Source organism: Rutidosis leptorrhynchoides, chromosome 7 (assembly GCF_046630445.1).
Source record: "Rutidosis leptorrhynchoides isolate AG116_Rl617_1_P2 chromosome 7, CSIRO_AGI_Rlap_v1, whole genome shotgun sequence".
Classification (NCBI taxonomy): domain Eukaryota; kingdom Viridiplantae; phylum Streptophyta; class Magnoliopsida; order Asterales; family Asteraceae; genus Rutidosis; species Rutidosis leptorrhynchoides.
Window position 1 is genome coordinate 317,326,537 of NC_092339.1, and position 24,402 is coordinate 317,350,938.

The 24,402-nt window shown below is 34.1% G+C and overlaps 1 long non-coding RNA gene and 1 pseudogene across 1 annotated transcript; one reads left to right on the forward strand and one right to left on the reverse strand.

Moving 5' to 3' along the window:
* Positions 1 to 4,230: 4,230 nt before the first annotated feature.
* On the forward strand, positions 4,231 to 4,713 carry LOC139857047 (uncharacterized). Its single transcript, XR_011762318.1, has 3 exons — positions 4,231 to 4,346; positions 4,488 to 4,543; positions 4,617 to 4,713. It is a non-coding gene; the product is annotated as an uncharacterized lncRNA (long non-coding RNA).
* A 422-nt stretch (positions 4,714 to 5,135) lies between these two features.
* Positions 5,136 to 21,011, reverse strand: LOC139860215 (uncharacterized protein At2g02148-like; annotated as a pseudogene).
* Positions 21,012 to 24,402: the final 3,391 nt, after the last annotated feature.

The window sequence follows — 24,402 nt, forward strand, 5'->3', positions numbered from 1 at the left end:
TAAAAATACATATAATTATTATTACTATTATTATTATTAATATTATTATTATTACTATTATTATTAACATAAGTATTATTATAATCAAGTATTGTTATTAAGTATTTTTAGTATTAAGAACTACTATCAAATAAGTAATTTTACTGTAAAAATAATACAACTTTTTATTTTGTTATTATTACTATCATCATTAAATTTTCATATATTTTCTTATTATTATTATTGTCATTTTTATTATCCATATTAACATTATTAGTATTATCGTTATTATATGTATCATTAGTTTTATTATCATTATTATTACCATTAATTATCATTATTATTAATAATAATCTTATTATTAACATTATAACAAATAAACCCTAATTATATAAAAATATATTTAGTACATATAACATAACTCTATTAGTATTTTTATAATAAATAATAATTATCTATTTAAAGTAAATAAATTAAATAGATCTAATTAAATTATTAAGGAAACCTATAAATTATTAAATATAATAATTATATCACTAAGATTAATACATAATTTGTTCGATTTCAATCATGTGTGTTAATATATATATATATATATATATATATATATATATATATATATATATATATATATATATATATATATATATATATATATATATATATATATATATATATGATATAGGTTCGTGAATCCAAGGCCAACCTTATACTTGTTCAATGACGTCATATGTATTTTTACTAGAAAATACAGTATTGTGAGTTTCACTTGATCCCTTTTTAATTGCTTTTGCAATATATATTTTTGGGCTGAGAATACATGCGCTGCTTTTATAAATGCTTTACAAAATAGACACAAGTACTTAAAAATATATTCTACGTTGAGTTGTACCACTGGCATATTTCCATGTAGCTTGGTAACTAATATTTACATGGGTATTGTAAACGCGAATCCTGTTGATAGATCTATCGGGCCTGACAACCCCAACCGGACTGGACGACCAGTATTCAACGGTTGCACAGTACTTCGTTTTGTAGGCTACACTTGGTACAGTGTAGTGAGATTTCATAATAAAGGGAATATGCGACGTTGATTAATAGTTAAGTATGGTTACCAAGTGCTCAACCACTTAGAATGCTTTACATACACTTGCGAGTGTATTATGTTTATGATTATGAAATCTTGTGGTCTATTAAAATATTGAAATGATTGTTATGATAAACCTATGAACTCACCAACTTTTTGGTTGACACTTTAAAGCATGTTTATTTTCAGGTACGAATTAAGTCTTCCGCTGTGCATTTGCTCAATTTAAGGACATTACTTGGAGTCTATCATCGCAATGGGACCAAATGTTGATGACTTCGTCCAGGTGGATAAGGACGGGTTACTACATCGATTGATTATCAGCTATTTTGGTCCTCTGATACGGTAACTCGAGTATCAATTTCAACTACTTTATTTAGTTTTATATACATTTTTGGTTAATTTCACGGGTTTGTTATGGAATATGTATATATGGAATATATTTGCAACATATTTAGTTGTTTGTTTGTGCTCTGCATATCTGTTGTTAAATTTTTATCTCTAAATTATATAATATCGGGAAATTTTTTTAGTAAAATTGGTTCTTTACATTCTTTTCAGTACAAATTTTAAATGCTATTGTCTGTTACAGAAACTGTTAACGTTATGTTGTCGGTATTGGACCAGTTATGCCTTCATTAATGAGTGCTTCAATTAGAGACCACGCTCGAGACTATGTTTCTCTTGCGAGTACTGTTGATCGAATTTACGGTTTTTATTAAAACCTGGAACAGGAGGTTAGTTTGCCTATAAATTTGTGATTTATTTTTGTTTTTCATGTTAATGATTGGCTTTGTGTTTCTTTGTTATAGTTGGATGATACTATTGTAGTAACAGTTCTAATCGACATATTTACATACATTTTTCGGTGCTTGCAGGTTCTCCTGAATGTTCTGCTCATAATTCTTCTAATATTGGTACGTTTGACGTTTGTCTATTTATTATTTTTTCAATCAATAGCAGGATATGACTACATGCCTGTTAAATTTAGGATGAACTGTTGATCTTATATGTATTTGTATTTTAGGTTTTCTTAAGTAAGATAAACCGGCTAAAAAGTTGTTTTATCTTCTACAAGAAATAAGTTATTTGTCCTCTTTTGGCGATGACAAATTTGCTACATCTCTGAGCTTATACATATGCATTGTAAGTCATCTCTTATAGTTTCCGTTACTTACATTCTAACTACAGTGTTCGGTGAAACATGAAAATTTGGACCATACATCGGTTGCTTTTATTATGTTTATAAATAAATGTTGGAATTATTTTTATCCTTAAATTTTCAGAAAGCATGTACCTGCTTTTATGGTTTAGATGACTGACTTATTTAGTTTATCAACTAAGTAAACTTTATTTTCAGTTAACAGTTTATAATTTTTGGAATATATAATTGTTCTAACATTTTATTTCAGTATGCTGCAGTTTACAGTAGTATGTCAACATGTTAAGGTTACTTTAAAGAAGTCGCCGGCAACGCCATCGTCCCACCAACTTGGTAATCATATTCTTTTGTCAAATTTCTTTTACGCCTTAAATTATCTCACTAACCTGATATTCTTATTTGTCTTCGGCAACGTGCTAAACAATGATAGGTGCGATAGTGGTCCTCCCACTGAAGACGATTGCTAGCACACTTCGCTAGAACTAGGGTGAGTTTGAGCACTTTTCGATCTTATTTTTTGCTATGAACTTGTATTGGGAAAAATCACTTTCGTTCTTTTTTAAAACAATAAACTGAAAAAAATAGTGAGGTATGTATTAAGTGAATTTTTCTATTAAATTTGACCAAACTTCTTTTTGTAACTAATAAAGTACTTTTGAAATTGTATAAGAAACACAATATTTGCAGTAAAGAACAAACAAGAGACTTAGTTTGAAGTTTTTGCTTCATTGGTTTATTTTAATTAACCAAGTGATATGTTTACACATTTAGGCAACTGCTCTATGCATAATTGCTATAATGGGTCGGTGTGTCAATATGGGTTTAAGAAATAAGCCTCATATTATGAAGTTTTCAACTGTTTGTAAATTGTAGATTCCATTTTCTTCCAAATTGTCTTTCTTTGACTTTTCTTAGAATAAAAAAACTAAAATTTGTTGAGCAGTTGTTAGTCATTATTGTTTGCATTTATCATTTAAACTGCTTACTGACTTAACTTATCCAGTTTCAGTATTTACGTGTATGCTTCATACATCGCGATTTGCGTGATTGTTCCTGCGTTTGCGTTCATTGCAACACTTTATTCTGGTATGAAGAAAGATAAAAGTCGTATTTATCTGATTTAACTTTTTTACATAACTCCAATTCATTATTTTTGTTCATCTATTGATGGTTCGATTTTGGACTTTTTGATTGATTGACGTGTTAAGTTTCTTATGTTTAATCTTAGCAGTATGTTATAAAAATTGCCTACGGAACTCGAGGTGCAGGTAGTTAGTTTCTTTGAAGTTGTCAACAGATTTATAATCTCATTTTAGAGTTTTGGTGTGGTTTTGGAATGTGTATGTGTTGTATCGTTATGTATTTTTTTTAAGATTTGTTTGTTATATGAATTTGTTGGAGATTTCTCGATTTAGAAGAATTTATTATTGTAGATAACTAAAAAAAGCCATGTAATTGGTGTTATGGTTATGGTTATGAACATGGTTACGGTTTGAAAAATAGCCTTTAAAATTAATGTTTAATGTAAAAGGATTATTTATATATTTAGTTTTTTGCAGCCACCAAAAAACTGGGTTAAAAAGTTTGAACAAGAGTGAAGATATCTCCAGACGGGTCTGCCTGGTATTATGTTTGTTTGTTTCTTTTTCATATTGTTGCCTGTGGTTGTTCGTGTGACTATCAACAGCTGATTCGTTGCAATATGTTATCTCTGTTTACAGGAGCTGCATCAACTGCTGCATCGTTATTATGTGTTTATATCTCCAGTTTAATCATGATAATTTGAAGAAGAAGAAGAAGAAGATGGGGAAAAAGGCGAAAAGTCAATGATGAAGAAAGTCAAAAAAAGGCTCTAATGAATTGACGGTAGCTCGTAAAAACGATGTTGTTGAGTTCTTGGTAATTTATCAGTACTTTCATTACTGTTGTTGTTCTGGATAATTAGGATTTATATGATTACTTAATTAATAGGTTTTGATTGATTTATTTCTCTGTTGAAATAGCCATTAGAAGGTGGTCCAGCTCGAAAATTGCCGGTTTCCGGAAACTTAGAAAATAAATCAACTGTGTTGTATATTGGAAGAATTCCTCATGGATTTTATGAGAATGAAATGGAAGGTAAGTTTTTTGTTTATGATTTTGAGACTTATGAACATGCACATGTGACTTATTCATATATGTTTTGAATGTTGTATTGTTTGTTAGTATTACAAGTTTCAACTACTTTAAGTTGATTTATCGCATCGCGTGGTTTTGCAGCTTTTTTTAAGCAGTTTGGAGAAGTTAGGAGAGTTAGGATTGCAAGGAACAGGAAGGTTAGTTTGATTGTCGTTTGATGTTGTGTGATTTAAAGCTAACAGATGTGTTTTGTTTGATTTTTGTATATAGACTGGAAAATCAGAGCATTGTGGTTTCATTCAGTTTGCGTCTCCAGTGGTACGACTTAGTTTTTGTTTAGATTTTAATTGATATAATATAAGGGTTCATTTTCGGGACACCTGAACTTTGTAATGATAAATAAATTTGTACAGGTGGCAAAGATTGTTCTCCCCTCTCGGTTATTCTTATTGTACTTACTACATGTTAACACTTTGCGGTTAGGTACTTGGTAATGTAAATTATGGTAGGTTGGTAACCTTAACGCTTTGTGATGTAAGTTAACTCTAGAATGTATAACTATGATCGTATGTACTTAAACTTTGTGATATGGCTATCAACAAATGATAGGTCGTTTTTGGAGACTATAATTGTTTTTTGTTGTAGTTTGTGTGCCCAAAAAAAACATGAAGTAAAATGTGCCTTCTAAATCGATAGTTTGCGTTAAAATCGCATAAACCTTAGAGCAGCAACGCGCGAACCCTCAATTCTTGTTTATGTACCAAATAGGAAAAAGAGAGAAGAATAATATCAGGTTTCCAGCCTCTTCACACCACATTCATCACAGAATTTTGCAGGACTTGTTGGCTGTTATGCAATCAATTAACGAGCTAAGTAGCTTTTCATGTCTGGTAATAGAACTTCATATTTGATTTATATGTATATTTGAAAGGGTAATATTATATCCACCACATTTTTGAAAAACTCGTTACCCACCACATATATGCGTTAACAAGTTGTATATATACAACTCACTAATAACCTCAAGGTGTTAGTTCATTGATGGTGACTTGACTTCCAATAAGGGAGGTCAGGGTGTTGGTTCATTGGTGGTGACCTAACTTTCGATAAGAGGTTTAGGCCATCAGCTGCAAAATATTTCCCTTTAGGTTATCCGTCCATTTCACGGGCCTCGGAGGTCTCGGACGTCTTGCGTTCGAGCCTCAGCCGAGGGGGTTTTACCACACTCGATGCCAGTATGGATTCACTGTGGGGGTTTCGTGCTAAGGGGCGGTAGGACTATAATAGTTCGTCCCAGGAAATGATCGGGTAGGTGGGTTCCGACATCGCGTTCGGACGCCGTCAGTGACCCTAACCGCCGTTAAAAAAAATTATACAACTCACTAATGCATGTGTCGTGGATTTATCAGAAAATGTGATGGAAATATCACCGCCCTATTTAAAACCATATACCGAAACCATTAAAGTGTTTAATAAACTAGGAAGAGCATTAGAATAAAGACAAACATCACCATTACATACAATCGCCCTCCGAGGTGATTATTGAGTGGCTGTAAACACGCCATCTGTTGAGACAATGTAGAGGCACCCTGTGTATGCCCAATTCCAGGAAGGTGTGACTACGAGCAACACTGATTGTGTTGAGAATATTGACCATGGTTTACGATATGAAATTGACCATGGTGTGAACGACTTTGTGTATGCTGTTTTGATGGGGTCTGCTGCTGATTTTCTGGCTAAATAATATTTTACACAAAGAACCAACAACATTCATCAATTAGTTTTCGTCTAAAGTTCTAAATATAAAAAGATATGCGATCAAAGAAACGGGTACTACTTCACTAAGCAATCGGTAGCCTTGAATTACAGACATTGGAGAAGAATTTTCTGCATCTGAAAAAGTCTAAACAATGTATGTCAAGAAGATATACTGTATTAATATTTACCTTCAACTTCAGTAGTGTTAAACATCATTTTTCAAAATAAGTAGAGGTGGTAATTTCAACCCATTTACCTAAAATGGGTCGATTGGGATTTTGTTATCTTTAACAAGTTAAATAAGAAAATAGCTTTAAACCGAGTCAAATCAGTTTAACATCTGGAAAGTCGCACCGAGTGTATTTTTGAAAATCCCCTAGATCATATTATACAGAAACTTATACTATTACCTTACTGAAGTAACAAAAACTTTGTAACAGTGACACATTGTCTTGGGTAAACCCAAACCACACCAAAAGTAACACATTCGGACCCATTACCAGACCCGCCCATTTTTGCACCTCTATATAGCAGCATTAAACTTACCGGAAAACCAGGAATGCTTGAAACGGAATTAGATCCCGAACGCCTAAACTTGTGCCTTGGAGCATAAAACTTGTAGTCACGAGGTGAGACGGCTACCTCACTTCGACCAGTCAACCTCTTAAACCTACATAGTAACAGAATCATTTATAGCCAATTACAATCTAAGAATTTGACTCTTTTTCAAAGCGCAATTAGTGACTTATGTACAGTACTGTAATGCATGATATAAAATTTATCACTCAAACTTACCACTCTGCATTATCTATATGTGTAATAGTTGGCTTCTCAATAATTTCCAAACCATCGACTACAATAAAACGAACTCGCTTCTCCTCTTGTATCACTAATTCAGGAAATCTCGACCTCGTCTCAAAAGACGTTGCTAATTCTCGTCTTTTAAACGCAAAATTTCCTATTAACCATACACATATCTTTAATAAATAATCTACAAACTTACGAAACCAAATTCCAAAACAAAGTAATTACCTTTTTTAGGAAACTTGCTTGCAAGTTTCCTATACAAACCACCAGTGTAACATCCCGCGTTTTTTCCGTTAAATTTATTTTTAACACCGTCTTTTTTTTTAAATAATATCTTTCGCTATTTAAATTCCCAATTTCCGTTGACTAACGTTTATAATATTCTCGTTATTTAATTATAACACCACTCGTCTACTCGAGCGTTTTTTTAAAATATTCGTTTGGTTAATTCCCGCACCCGCTTTGAAACTTGAGGGACCAAAGTTGGCTAGTGGGCAAACTAGTTGACTAGGTCAACTAGTCAACCCACCACTACCACCACACATTCAATCCCACCTTCTTCCTCTTTTCTCTCTACTTCCCTTTCATGAACTCAAACACCAAAATCACAAATTCATCATCTAAATTCGGATCGGGAAGCAAACAACAAAACAAATTACATATTTGGAATCCTCTCTTCATCCTCTACAATTTGATACCAACTTCATCTCGTTTGGGTAACATTTCTAAAACTCTAGATTTCTCTAAATTCGTGTTTTTGATTTGAAATGGTGTTAGTTAGTGTCTATGGCTCAAGTCTAACATGAATATATGTTTGGTTTGCTCGATTTGTTGTTTTTGGAGTAACTAGCATGAACTTGAAATGGGTGTGCTTAATCCTTGATTTTGGATGAGTTAATGTTGTTAGATTGTTAAAGTGCATGTTTTAATTGTGTTACTAGTATCATTAGCCACATTTGGATGTGTAGGTTGATTAAGAAAACTTCAAAAACCCGATTAATGATTTTGTGATGTTTGACTAGGGTTTGATAGTTCTTGACATGAACTTTTGGATGCTTAAATGCCATGGAATGTTAATTGTTAGTGTTTAGTTGTAATGTATGTTTCATTACCTTCGTAACGGCATATCGTATGTGTAAATTGGATTCCCGAATCATAAAATACGTTTTACGAACTTGAAACTTTGAAAATAAACCTTTCTTGATCAATTGACGAGTTTTCGGTTATTGTAAATAATGTTTTTGTTTGATGATTTGTGTTTAGTTGTATTCTTTGTCAAAAGAGCTTTCCAACGGTATAAGATACGTCTTCTAGTTGTTTACGGTTTGAGTTTTGCGTTTGTTTGAAAATTGACCAAGTCTTGAATAAGTGAAACAGGCCTGGGACCAGGCCACGGCCATTGTCGCGGCGCGACAGGCCTGGCCGCGGCGCGGCGTATAACGTGTCCAGCTTCTGTCCCATTTGTCCCTTTTTACCAAAAATGTTTGCCATGTTCTAGACCTCCGATTCACATGAAACTTGTTCTAATATGCTTATATATGAATAACTAGCATAGAAAAATAGTCCGAGGTCCGACCCGAACGTGTTGACTTTTTCGTTGACTTTGACCAAGTTTGACTTTTAGTCAAACTTAACCAAACTTTTATACAATCATTCTAACATGCTTTTATACTTGTTTCTTGTATGAAACTTGACAACGTGATTCACATGCTATACTTAATCGAGTCGTAACGAGCCATAGGACTAATTGAACACATTTCACCCGACCTTGTGTCGTAACCGGTTAATTGATACAACTTATTTGTTTAGGTCAAGGCTAAGCAACTATCATGCATACGTTACTTTGTGAAGTACTTTTATACTCGTGCACTCGAGGTGAGATCATGGTCCCACCTTTGCAAATACTTTTATTCTTTTAAATCGTGGGCTGAGAAACATATACGTTACATACTTATATACATTTCACATGTATATATACTTTTCATACTTTTATACTTTGAACACAAATACGAATACAAAGATACAGGCGAGTTAGAACAAAAGTCCTCAATCCAATTATCATTAGTTCCACTTGCAGGGTGTAAGTGTAAGCGAGTGATTATGTTGTGTGGCTATACGGGTTTAACGAACCCTCATTCAGACGGTTCGCTACCGTTAGTGGATGAAATATAATTTCAACGTGCATAGTGTATGTTCTAACACTATATTCAAAATTCAGAGGGAAGATTCAGTTAAGCTTTGGTAATTGGGTGCTCGCAATACAAACTACATTCTTCGGAATAAATACGATTTGGATAATTATCTATACAAACTATTGTGGTTCAAAATATACTTTTACAAATACATTTATGATCTCACCAACGTTTTTCGTTGACAGTTTTCTATATGTTTCTCAGGTTCATACTCGGCTACTTGATACATGCTTCCGCACTCTTTGATTACTTGATTGGAGTCAACCATGCATGCATACGCTAGGGATAGCACTTTTGGATTCAAACTTTTGTCTACTTACTTACGCTATTTATAGCAACTGTGTTTTTAAACTAATTATGTCGCAAGTTATTTCATTTATACTTTACGACTTTTGCAAACTTAGACTTGTTGTCGAACGGTTTTGTAAACTAAACTTGCAAGTCTTGCACCTTTCAAATGAATGCGACATAATTTTGGTCAAACGAGTCTCATATAGGGACTACGACCACGCAACGGGACCTAAGTAGTCGGCGCCGTCAATGACGATTTTGTCGGGTCGCTACAGATGGTATCAGAGCGTTGGTTGTAGGGAACTAGGACGTGCATTAGTGTGTCTAACAGAGTCGTTAGGACGCATTAGTGAGTCTAGACTACAACCGGATAGTTAGCATTTGCATTCTGACATACATTTGCTATAGATAGCACTTACTTGACTACTTGTGCATTATACTTGAATCATTCTTAGGCAAACTTTTTAATGGTACCCAACCTTCATCATACGAACTCGTATTCCGCCACTTTCTGGTAATACACGTAAATTCACGATTCATACACGTATGGATGACGACGACTTCATTAGTCACACTTGTTCGGGAACTCTGTCTCCCGGATTGTTATTCGCCACCGTTTCAACTTACTATCGGTTTCACACTGGTGTTTCTTACTATCTACTTTTTGGTGTTACTACCATCACTACTCTAGGTGAGTATCGTCATCACCATTTATCGCTACGGTTGCGTGCTACTCGTTATCATGACTCGTTACTCTTTTCATACCTGAATACCTTATTGTCTGACTCGAACCACATTGACGTGAACAATCATTTATACACTTCCCTCGGGGAACGCTTCCTTAGAGTTGCAGAAATTCTTTCGATTTAATACGAGTCACGTTTGAGACGTCGTTACATTTTGTTCATTTTAGATTTTCGCGATGACACGAACTTGAATCTATAGAGTGATGTGGGAATGGAGGTATGAGTTAGCGTAATATAACGACACTCGATCAACGTGGTTATATTACGGTAAGACATACCAAAGTTCTAGTGACACGTGATGGTGGTTAGACTCGATCAACCTAAACACCACCATGTGCCATGTACATGACTTCATCCTTTCATGTTTGGACATCCGAAAACTCCGAGAATATTTATAACAACCATACCGGGGATACACCTTCAATTATTGACAAATTATATTTATGCTTCCGAATGAATTACCGATTCCATTCGACTTCAACCGTATGTCACACGGGTGTACTAGCTCGTCCTCGCGCAGTCTTGTTGACTAACTACAATTTACTCGTTATGCTCGCATCGAGGCGGAAACTTCTCTCGCCTTATACTCGTAATTCTGGTTCAGGAAATCTTTCATTTTAAATTCTCAATGGAGGGAGACTCGCCACGTTATACTAGTATTCACCTCGAGGGTGAATAGTTCCGACGAACGTTTTTGGAAACCGACGAATCTTCCGCGACGCGAATGTCTTGAGAAACTTTTCCTAGCTAACGCTTTCCATTCCTAGCAAACTTGTTCGATATGCTTTAAGGAAATGTACCTCGTTTCGGATCGAGATCCTCGTTTCATTTCTAGACTTACAAAAAGCCTCGGGACCGCGTTTAGACATGAGTACCGCGTACCATCCACAACCCGACGGACCGAACAAACATGCGATTTAAACCTTGGAAACCATAATACAAGTTTGTATTACCAACTTCAAATTTACTTGAGAAAAGTATTTTCCTTTGACCGAATCCTCGTACTACAATGATTTTCATTCGAGTTTTAATGTCACTCCTTTTGAAACCACATGTGACCGGAAACGTCGTTCTCCTTTGTCGAACCAAGTAAACGATGATCAATTCACCGGGGCCGAGGTTATTCATGAGCAACCGAGAAAATTTGTTCATATTCAGGTAAAACCCTACGCGATTCGTAATCACCAAGAGCTACGCCGATGTTAGACGTAAACATTTCAAATTCCACGTGAGAAACCGCGTCACGTTAAGAGTCGCACCTTGGAAAGGTGCAATCCGTTTCGGGAAAACGTAGGAAGCTAAATCCGCGATATTTTGATCCTTTAAATTCTTGGGGTGTTTTGGACCCGTCGCTAGCCGTTTAGACTTTTCCGACCCATTTTGAATCTCCGTTTATCCTACCTTCGATGTATCAACTCAAAGACGTGTTTTGCGAAACGAGAACTTGTTATCTCCTTTGATGAACTCACTATCGACGATAACCCTCACTTCCTAGGAGGACCGGAAACCATGAAATCATGGAACCAAACCTTAAAACAACATATGATCCCGACCGTCAAAATTCGTGGAAATACTCAAGGACGTACCTTCACTTATTCGTAGAATTTACAACGCAAGATCTCGAGTAAGATTCAACAACTACTACTTCCAACTAAATTTCGGGACGAAATTTCTTTTGAGGTGTGGATAATGTAACATCCCGCGTTTTTTCCGTTAAATTTATTTTTAACACCGTCTTTTTTTTTAAATAATATCTTTCGCTATTTAAATTCCCAATTTCCGTTGACTAACGTTTATAATATTCTCGTTATTTAATTATAACACCACTCGTCTACTCGAGCGTTTTTTTAAAATATTCGTTTGGTTAATTCCCGCACCCGCTTTGAAACTTGAGGGACCAAAGTTGGCTAGTGGGCAAACTAGTTGACTAGGTCAACTAGTCAACCCACCACTACCACCACACATTCAATCCCACCTTCTTCCTCTTTTCTCTCTACTTCCCTTTCATGAACTCAAACACCAAAATCACAAATTCATCATCTAAATTCGGATCGGGAAGCAAACAACAAAACAAATTACATATTTGGAATCCTCTCTTCATCCTCTACAATTTGATACCAACTTCATCTCGTTTGGGTAACATTTCTAAAACTCTAGATTTCTCTAAATTCGTGTTTTTGATTTGAAATGGTGTTAGTTAGTGTCTATGGCTCAAGTCTAACATGAATATATGTTTGGTTTGCTCGATTTGTTGTTTTTGGAGTAACTAGCATGAACTTGAAATGGGTGTGCTTAATCCTTGATTTTGGATGAGTTAATGTTGTTAGATTGTTAAAGTGCATGTTTTAATTGTGTTACTAGTATCATTAGCCACATTTGGATGTGTAGGTTGATTAAGAAAACTTCAAAAACCCGATTAATGATTTTGTGATGTTTGACTAGGGTTTGATAGTTCTTGACATGAACTTTTGGATGCTTAAATGCCATGGAATGTTAATTGTTAGTGTTTAGTTGTAATGTATGTTTCATTACCTTCGTAACGGCATATCGTATGTGTAAATTGGATTCCCGAATCATAAAATACGTTTTACGAACTTGAAACTTTGAAAATAAACCTTTCTTGATCAATTGACGAGTTTTCGGTTATTGTAAATAATGTTTTTGTTTGATGATTTGTGTTTAGTTGTATTCTTTGTCAAAAGAGCTTTCCAACGGTATAAGATACGTCTTCTAGTTGTTTACGGTTTGAGTTTTGCGTTTGTTTGAAAATTGACCAAGTCTTGAATAAGTGAAACAGGCCTGGGACCAGGCCACGGCCATTGTCGCGGCGCGACAGGCCTGGCCGCGGCGCGGCGTATAACGTGTCCAGCTTCTGTCCCATTTGTCCCTTTTTACCAAAAATGTTTGCCATGTTCTAGACCTCCGATTCACATGAAACTTGTTCTAATATGCTTATATATGAATAACTAGCATAGAAAAATAGTCCGAGGTCCGACCCGAACGTGTTGACTTTTTCGTTGACTTTGACCAAGTTTGACTTTTAGTCAAACTTAACCAAACTTTTATACAATCATTCTAACATGCTTTTATACTTGTTTCTTGTATGAAACTTGACAACGTGATTCACATGCTATACTTAATCGAGTCGTAACGAGCCATAGGACTAATTGAACACATTTCACCCGACCTTGTGTCGTAACCGGTTAATTGATACAACTTATTTGTTTAGGTCAAGGCTAAGCAACTATCATGCATACGTTACTTTGTGAAGTACTTTTATACTCGTGCACTCGAGGTGAGATCATGGTCCCACCTTTGCAAATACTTTTATTCTTTTAAATCGTGGGCTGAGAAACATATACGTTACATACTTATATACATTTCACATGTATATATACTTTTCATACTTTTATACTTTGAACACAAATACGAATACAAAGATACAGGCGAGTTAGAACAAAAGTCCTCAATCCAATTATCATTAGTTCCACTTGCAGGGTGTAAGTGTAAGCGAGTGATTATGTTGTGTGGCCATACGGGTTTAACGAACCCTCATTCAGACGGTTCGCTACCGTTAGTGGATGAAATATAATTTCAACGTGCATAGTGTATGTTCTAACACTATATTCAAAATTCAGAGGGAAGATTCAGTTAAGCTTTGGTAATTGGGTGCTCGCAATACAAACTACATTCTTCGGAATAAATACGATTTGGATAATCATCTATACAAACTATTGTGGTTCAAAATATACTTTTACAAATACATTTATGATCTCACCAACGTTTTTCGTTGACAGTTTTCTATATGTTTCTCAGGTTCATACTCGGCTACTTGATACATGCTTCCGCACTCTTTGATTACTTGATTGGAGTCAACCATGCATGCATACGCTAGGGATAGCACTTTTGGATTCAAACTTTTGTCTACTTACTTACGCTATTTATAGCAACTGTGTTTTTAAACTAATTATGTCGCAAGTTATTTCATTTATACTTTACGACTTTTGAAAACTTAGACTTGTTGTCGAACGGTTTTGTAAACTAAACTTGCAAGTCTTGCACCTTTCAAATGAATGCGACATAATTTTGGTCAAACGAGTCTCATATAGGGACTACGACCACGCAACGGGACCTAAGTAGTCGGCGCCGTCAATGACGATTTTGTCGGGTCGCTACAACCAGCAGCTTCGAGTGCCACTCCAATTGTCTTTCGCGCATGCCATCCAATGACGGAAGTCTCATATTTACTTCATTAACTAAGGTTTCGTACATATTTGCCACATACATTAATGGCAACACAAACCGTGAATCACCTTCGTATTGAAGGTCTGTTGGCTTTCTCTTACTCAACTTCGAGATACCATCAGTCTCAAAATTTGTTACTTCAACTACATGTGAGCTAATGAAATTGTCCACAATAAAATCCAGAAATCTCGCACTTGCTATTTCTATCGGCGAAACATCTATAAAAAAATGCAGTCAAATTAACACTAGGAAACACTCTTAAAGTCATTTAATCACAAATCTTAAGGGGTATGCATTATAAACATTTCGTTTATACCATTTGTTAGGAAACCCGACTAGGTGAGCCCAAAACAAGACTAGATAACCCCAAGTTATCAACCCACTTCCAATAAACGAAAATATAGTGAAAAGATTATAAAGCTAGCAAGAATGATAAAAACACGGGAATTTAACGTGGTTATATAGTCCACGGCCAACCAAAGAGTGTTCTATATTGATTAATTTCGTGGTGGTGAGTTACAATGAGTTGCATGAGGCTATATTTATAGGAAACTAAGAACACAAGTGTTATTGCAACTTGATCTTCAAGATCACAATCAAGTAATCAACATGGACAACTAGCAAGCCTTTACACCCATGCTATGGCATGATCACAGCCACCTTTGATGGTGTAAAGTAGTCCAACATGCACCTAAAGTGCAACTTGAACCAAACAAGATCGTTTGTAAAGTGTGCAAGTTGACAAGAAACAGGCGATGTGCCGCATCTGGATGAGATGCGCCGCATCCCTCTTGCTTTCCATGTTTACAGATTCAAAATCGCGATGCAGGTTCAAGTAATAGATCCAGATGCACCGCATCTGGATCCGGATGCGCCGCATCTAAAACCTTCGGCAAAAAACGCTTGATGAATGCGCCTCATCCACCCTTGGATGCGCCGCATCTATCACCAGAATCAGTTTTCTACTTGTTTAAAGTTTCCACACCTCAACAAATCTCCCACTTGAAGACTTTGAACAAACTCAATCCTTCGTAAACTCGCCTAATCTAACCAAGAACATTAAATACCATTTACACACCGCCAAACGCCATTTGGGGTCCTCCAATTACCGTTTAGTACAAGCACCTCATCACATACTTCGGATGAGTAGACTTTCGATATAAGGTCTTCAACGCTACTTGTTAGACTTCAAACATTATTATCCCACAATAACAACTTGACCCACTAATTACACCTCCTTCCGCTGAGCTATAATTTGATCACCATGTTACTAGCTTGAGAGAATAAAACACAAACAACAACAACTCTTTGGCTATGACACCTATTTCCTTACTCTAGGAAATAACGGGTCGTTTGAGTCTGACCCGACCCAATTAACCCCATCGCCCAAGCGATCCACCCGTACACGATAACCTCCACCCGATTTATCTTTCCAACATAGAATAAACCCGCAGGTAGATTAAACATGAGGATAATCCCATCAAGGCAACCATGTGAGAATGCATTCACACCCTTGATCTTCCACATAACCGCCTTAGCTTTCACCATTGGAACACCGACTACATACGCTCGCACGTCTTTTGACAAACCCGATTTTCCACCACGAGCCAACTCCCACTGTATGGATGTTTCTTTAACAGTGACTCTCAAGAAAATCTCTTGTTCATCTTCTTCGGCCGATTGCAACAAAGTTGCCATTGGAGAAGATCTACTTGAAGTAACGAAAGCTCTAGTATAACCAATTCATCCTGAATCTTCACTAGCTTTGACTTCCCTTGAGCTCCCACTCAAACAAGATCCTTCAACAAATCCGAAAAGCATTAGCATGCTAGGATTTCTAATACCCACGAAATCACCTAGCCATTCTTCAACCATATACATGGCCCCCCTCTTGTACCCGCGAGCAACCACATGTGACGACCCGTCCTAATCCATCCAGACGAAGTCCATATCGATTATAAATGATTCATAATAGTTGATTACATCGCGAGGTACTTGACCTCTATATGATACATTTTACAAACATTGCATTCGTTTTTAAAAGACAAACTTGCTTTACATCGAAAGTTGACGGCTTGCATATCATTTCATAATATATCCAACTATAATTGACTAAATAATAATCTTGATGAACTCAATGACTCGAATGCAACGTCTTTTGAAATATGTCATGAATGACTCCAAGTAATATCTTTAAGATGAGCAAATGCACAGCGGAAGATTTCTTTCATAGCTGAGAATAAGCATGCTTTAAAGTGTCAACCAAAAGGTTGATGAGTTCATTAGTTTATCATAACAATCAATTCAATATTTTAATAGACCACAAGATTTCATAATTCAATACACATCCCATACATAGAGATAAAAATCATTCATATGGTGAACACCTGGTAATCGACATTCATAAGATGCATATATAAGAATATCCCCATCATTCCGGGATCCTTCTTCAGACATGATATAAATTTCGAAGTACTAAAGCATCTGATACTTTGGATGGGGCTTGTTGGGCCCGATAGATATATCTTTAGGATTCGCGTCAATTAGGGTGTCTGTTCCCTAATTCTTAGATTACCAGACTAAAAAGGGGCATATTCGGTTTAATACTCCAGCCATATAATGTAGTTTCATTTACTTGTGTCTATTTCGTAAAACAGTTATAAAAACAGCGCATGTATTCTCAGTCCCAAAAATATATATTACAAAAGCATTTAAAAAGGGAGTAATGAAACTCACCTAATGTATTTTGTAGTAAAAATACATATGACTATATTGAACAATGCGGGGTTGGCCTTCGATTCACGAACCTATATCATTTGTATATATATTAAAACATATAATCGTAATCGAATAAGTTTATATATATATAATTTACTAATTATATCATTTTTATATTAAATATATGTATACGTCTCATATATTCATTTTGTATATAAAACTAGAAATGTTGTTATGTTATATGTATTAAGTATATTTTTATATATGTATATATCATTCGTTTGTTAAAAATAATAAATTTAGTAATACTACGATTATATTATTATTGATAAAAATGATAATAATCATAATACTTAATATTACTAAATAAGGTATTATTGTTAATAAATATATTAATGCTAATAATAATGATATTTATAATAATAACTGCAAAAATATTAATTTTTCGGTTAATGATACTTATAAAAATGATTTTTAGTAATTACATATTAGTAATACTCATTATAATATAAATAATCATATTTATAATGATAATAGTAATAATAATAATTATGATACTTATAATGATATTTATAAAACTAATAATAATTATAATACTAGTAATAATAATAATAATAATAATACTTAGATTAGTAATAATCTGATAAAATTAATAATAATGATAATAACAATATTAATAATACTTAATGATAATACAAATAATAATAACTATGATAATGATAATATTACTTATATTAATGATAATAACAATAATTACTAATAATAATAATAATAATAATAATAATAATAATAATAATAATAATAATAATAATAATAATAATAATAATAATAATAATAATAATAACAATAAATAATACTTATTTCCTAAAGATCCATATCTGTATATATCGCAATATATATATATATATATATATATATATATATATATATATATATATATATATATATATATATATATATATATATATATATATATATATATATATATTTTTGTATTTACATATTACAGTATTTGTATGTCTATTATATTTATTTATTTTCTTTACAGATTATAATTAATCTTAATATTAAATTTAACTATAATAATAATATTCTTAATATTAAAATAAGACAAATTTATAATGATAATATTACTAATGGTAATGACAATAATTACCATAAAATGCATAACTATAATATTGCTAATAACAATAGTACTAATAATACTAATATCAACAATACTAACATTAATGTTAATATTAATGGTAATAATTAAAGTAATATTAATATTACTTATAACAACTATATTCTTAACTTGTAATTATTTTTATTATTTAAATTTTACATATTATTAATTATGTAATATTTAATAATCATATTATATAATTACTTTTATTGATTCTATCTTATTTAATTTTATATATATTACATATAATAATTATACCTAAAAATCATGTGTCTTTATATATATGGGTTCATTTTAAATTATACTTAATTATTTTGTATCTTATTTTATATCTCTAGTTCTAATGTTTAAATTATATTTTATAATTTCAAATTATTATATATATACATATACATATACATATATATATATATATATATATAAATATATATATATATATATATATATATATATATATATATATATATATATATATATATATATATATATATATATATATATATACATATTTATTTGCAAACTATGGTTCGTGAATCGTCGGAGATGGTCAAAGTCAAATGCATCCATGGAAATAGTTCAAACATTATGAGACTCAGTTTAATAGACTTTGCTTATCGTGTCAAATTCATATAAGATTAAGTTTAAATTTGGTCGGAAATTCCCGGGTCATCACACCACATGACCTCCCTTAAACACCTTCCACCTTTGATCTCCAAATAGGACATGACACTTATCATCATCCAATTGCCCAACCGAGATTAACCTACCCTTGAGCATTGGAATGAACCTCACGTTCCTCAAGATCCAAGTGTGTTTAACCACAAGATCACCAATACCCGCAACATCAAGTGTACTCCCATTCGCGACTCGAACCTTACCGGAATACGACTTGAAATTCACCATCTCGTTCATGTATGGGGTAGCATGACACGAGGCACCTGAATCTAAAACCCAAGATTCGTCAAGAACATCTTCTTGGCACAACAACGCATCTTCAATCACCATATTCGTTGAACTCCCATCCGACATTAAACTCGGGCACTTAGACTTATAGTGACCGACTTGTTGACAATTCCAACACACCACACTCTTGCTCTTTGACGGACTTCGCGACTTAGCTCTTCCCCGACCAACACTTAGAACCGAACCCGAACTCCTATTCAAATCTTTCCTACGAATATCTTCGCTAAGAATCAAATCACGGATTCCTTCAAAAGTGAGTTTAGTAGTTCCGGATGAACCACTAACCGCCGTCACTAAACCGGACCAACTATCGGGCAATGAAGATAGTAAGAACAACGCCTCTAGCTCATCATCAAATTTAATATCAACTGATTTCAACCGGGTTAAAATCAAATTAAATTCGTTTACATGATCCGCCGCCGAGGATCCCTCCATCATCCTAGCTTTCACCAATTGCCTAACTAGGAAAACCTTGTTCAAAGCGGATGGCTTTTCATACATGTTAGATAAAGCCGCAATCAATCCCGCCGTTGTGGTTTCACCCACAATGTTGTAAGCGACGTTCTTGGCCAGAGAAAGTCGAACAACCCCTAGGGCTTGCCTATCTAACAACTCCCACTCGCCTTGATCCATTCCTTCCGGCTTAACACCCTTTAAGGGTTGGTAAAGCTTCTTTTGATAGAGCATATCTTCCATTTGCATCTTCCAAAAACTAAAGTCGGTTCCATCAAACCGATCGATCTTCACATCACTCTTTTCCGCCATTGTTTCCGAAAACTCGTAAACCCGAGAGCTCTTGATACCACTTTTTAGGAAACCCGACTAGGTGAGCCCAAACAAGACTAGATAACCCCAAGTTATCAACCCACTTCCAATAAACAAAAATATAGTGAAAAGATTATAAAGCTATCAAGAATGATAAAAACACAGGAATTTAACGTGGTTATATGCAATCGTTTATGATTGCTTTAGTCCACGGCCAACCAAAGAGTGTTCTATATTGATTAATTTCGTGGTGGTGAGTTACAATGAGTTACATGAGGCTATATTTATAGGAAACTAAGAACACAAGTGTTCTTGCAACTTGATCTTCAAGATCACAATCAAGTAATCAACATGGACAACTAGCAAGCCTTTACACCTATGCTATGGTATGATCACAGCCACCTTTGATGGTGTAAAGTAGTCCAACATGCACCTAAAGTGCAACTTGAACCAAACAAGATCGGTTGTAAAGTGTGCAAGTTGACAACTTGCTGCCAGACAGGCGATGCGCCGCATCTGGATGAGATGCGCCGCATCCCTCTTGCTTTCCATGTTTACAGATTCAAAATCGCGATGCAGGTTCAAGTAATAGATCCAGATGCGCCGCATCTGGATCCAGATGCGCCGCATCTAAAACCTTCGGCAAAAAACGCTTGATGAATGCGCCTCATCCACCCTTAGATGCACCGCATCTATCACCAGAATCAATTTTCTACTTGTTTAAAGTTTCCACACCTCAACACCATTCACTGATAAGATATTATATGCATCCCTTAAAGAACCACTATGGATACACTCCTGCATTTATGAAGATAAAATCATTTCTCTGCAACTCCAATACGAAGTACGTATGAAATTTACGCGTTCAAACGATGAATAGAATTTTAAATATAAAAATAGTACATTTTATGCATCAACTCAACTGTAACATGAAATCAAGAACATAGTAGCAAAGCTAACAAGATTAACAAATCACAAAAGACTATTTGAAACTCACAACTGCACCAGAGTTATCTTCATTTCCAAAGCTTTCATCTATTGTTGAATGTCGTGCTTTGTTATCTTGAATACCCCAAATCATAATACAGTGTACATTTATAGCCTAGCAAGGCTTAAACATAATGGGATAAATAGCATAAATGGGCCCTTATAGAACACGGGCCAATAATACAAATATAGGCTAATATACTAGTCTAACATCCCCCCGCAGTTGTATCGGGAGCAGAGCGAACGCTAAGACTGGATCTAAACTCATCAAACAGTGCCGTAGGTAAGCCTTTGGTGAAGATGTCTGCAAACTGATAGCGAGAGGGAACATGAAGCACACGCACATGACCTTTCAGAACAAGGTCGCGAACAAAGTGTATATCTATCTCGATGTGTTTGGTTCTCTGATGTTGAACCGGATTCCCAGACATATAAATAGCACTCACATTATCGCAATAAACAAGAGTAGCGGATGTAAGCGGGCAGTGGAGCTCACGAAGAAGATTACGAATCCAACAAGTCTCTACAACGGCGTTGGCAACGCCTCGATACTCTGCTTCTGCACTGGAGCGAGATAGTGTATGCTGCCTCTTGGAAGACCAAGATAAAAGATTATTACCCAAAAATACACAGTACCCGGAAGTGGATCGTCTAGTAGAGGGACAGCCGGCCCAATCTGCATCAGAATATGCGACCAAATATGTGGTGGAAGAAGCAAAGAGCTGGAGGCCAAGTGTGATGATCGCTCCAAATCCATATGGACGAACACGTCATTCATCGATTTCATTGCGAGGTATTTGACCTCTATATGATACGTTTTGTAAACATTGCATTCTTTTGAAAAGGCACACCATAAATGAATATTTAAATCAAAGGTTTTCGATATCTGATGATTTCCACATATAGACAATCACCGTAAATAATAGTTTACAATAGTAATTCCGTTGACAATGCAGTCAAAATAAGATACATGGTGATGATTTGGTGAATGCAACGTTTCCTTGATAAATATGCCATGTAAGACTCCATGCACATAGCTTGTCTAACATATAAGCAAACAGCGGAAGACTTCTAGGGAACCTGAGAATAAACATGCTAACAAGTGTCAACACAAAGGTTGATGAGTTCATAGTTTTAATGTTTTGCATAATCTGTATATAAAAGGTGGATCACAAGATTTCAGTTGTTTCATCTAGAAATGTTTATTAAAATATTCTACAAGATTGAGCACCCTGGTAACTAAGCTTTAACGTTATAATAAGTACCCCTGTTTTAACATACATGCAACCAACATGTACAATACACGTAAACCAACGTGTACTAAACTCAAATAGTATACGTCTGTTTTATAGTTCAGACTAGGGTTTCTATACCTGGAACAGACGGGGATGTCAAGCCCTATGGATTCATATACAACTACTCGCGCCCACCAGTTCTTATAATTGGCAGTTACTAGTTACCAAAGCTAAGGGATTTTCGGTTCAAACTCGGTGTAGAATTTAGTATGTACTTGTATCCATTGCGTTTAAAATAAAGTGCATGTATTCTCAGCCCAAAAATATATATTGCAAAAGCAATTAAAAAGGGAGCAAATGAAACTCACGCATATAAATATTGTAAAACAGTTAATAAAGTATTTGCATGTATTCTCAGCCCAAAAATGTAATGAGTAAAAAGGGAGCAAATGAAACTCACCTTAGCAGCATATAAAGTTGTTCACCAAAATGTGACTGAAACTCGGATTACCAAATAACCGTAGATCTCAACCTAGAGAACATATGTTGGTCAATAAATGTTTATCAAGCTAGGTCAGGTCATAGTGTATCACAATCCTAATGCTCAAGATTGACATACAAACGTTTATCAAAAGTCATTTCAAAAAGTCATTTTTGACAATAGTTCAACAAAATAAGACGTACCTTGTATAAGGATTCATTTACTCGGTTGGTAATATTCAAAAATACATTTTATCAATCTCGTAAACAAGTTGTTTAAATCTTAATTGCAGATTTAAAAGCAATTTCAATTAACGTCAATCATAATTCAGTTGATCATATCTTTTAATTCGTTCATCGAAACTATTCGATATCTAAATGAAAAGTTATTGATTTTTCGCCAGCTTTCCAAAAACATGTATATCATATACCTTTTACCAGTAATATATGTATTTAATTCGTGATTCATTATAAACTGTTTAGCGACGAAATTTAGCATACAAGCATGTATAAATATATATACTCGAGCTCTAGACATGGATACACTATTAATTTATAAAAGATAAAATATAAATGCTTACGTATCAGTATTGTGATTCAATATTTCAGAAAAGTACGTAGACGTAACGGAGATGATAAACACTAGGTTTGATTCACAAATATACCCCCGAATATTACCCATAACCTCCTTGACAATAACCCATAATTTCCTTAGCTCTAGCTTGCTCGAAAACCCGTTTCGAAATCATTTGGACATCACTCCGTCGTGATATTTTATATATATTATTATTTTTGTATCGTAAAAATAATAATACTAATACTATTAACAATAAGATTAATAATAATAATCTTAATATTAATAATAATAATAATAATAATAATAATAATAATAATAATAATAATAATAATAATAATAATAATAATTATTATTATTATTATTATAAATAATAAATTAAATAAATAATAAATTAAATAAATAACATAAGTAATACAGAGTAATATAAAGAGTGTGAGAAAACTGAACCAGAAGTCGTGCAATTTATAGCATCTTTCCTGAAAAAGCACCCCATGCGATCGCATGGGATTTGTGCTTCAAGGACATGCGATCGCATGGCACCCTGGGACAGCTCACAAATTTTTAACTTCTTGTTTGTCGACATAATTTTATATTATATATATAATATATTTAATTTATATAATTAATTATATATTATATTAAATTCACATGCATAGTTGACTTGTAATTTTTGTTCTGATAAGTCATACGTCATCACTCGACTTATGTCCTGGTTCTGATTTTTCAAATGTCCTTTCGTACGCTGAGAAAACTTGCATTTTACGTTTCGTGTCACGTACCTTTGTCAAAATATAGCCTTAAATTATCCCTAAACTATATCACTCAAAGTATATCTTAAACTTTCGAGTATTTTGGTCATTTACTTCTATAAATCATTGTCTCGCTATTTGTTAATATATATATATAATAACAATTCGTTTTATGACCAGTTTAATATTATATTTTATATATTTTCAATATTAATATATACGTTTTAAAATACATATCACAAGTTATTCATATATCTAATTCCAACAGTTAATATTCCTTATTATTGTATGTCTCCAAATTACGTTATTTAAACAAACACTTTACCATTTATTTCGAATATCGTTAAAAATGAATGATTTCCCAAATCAAAGTGGACC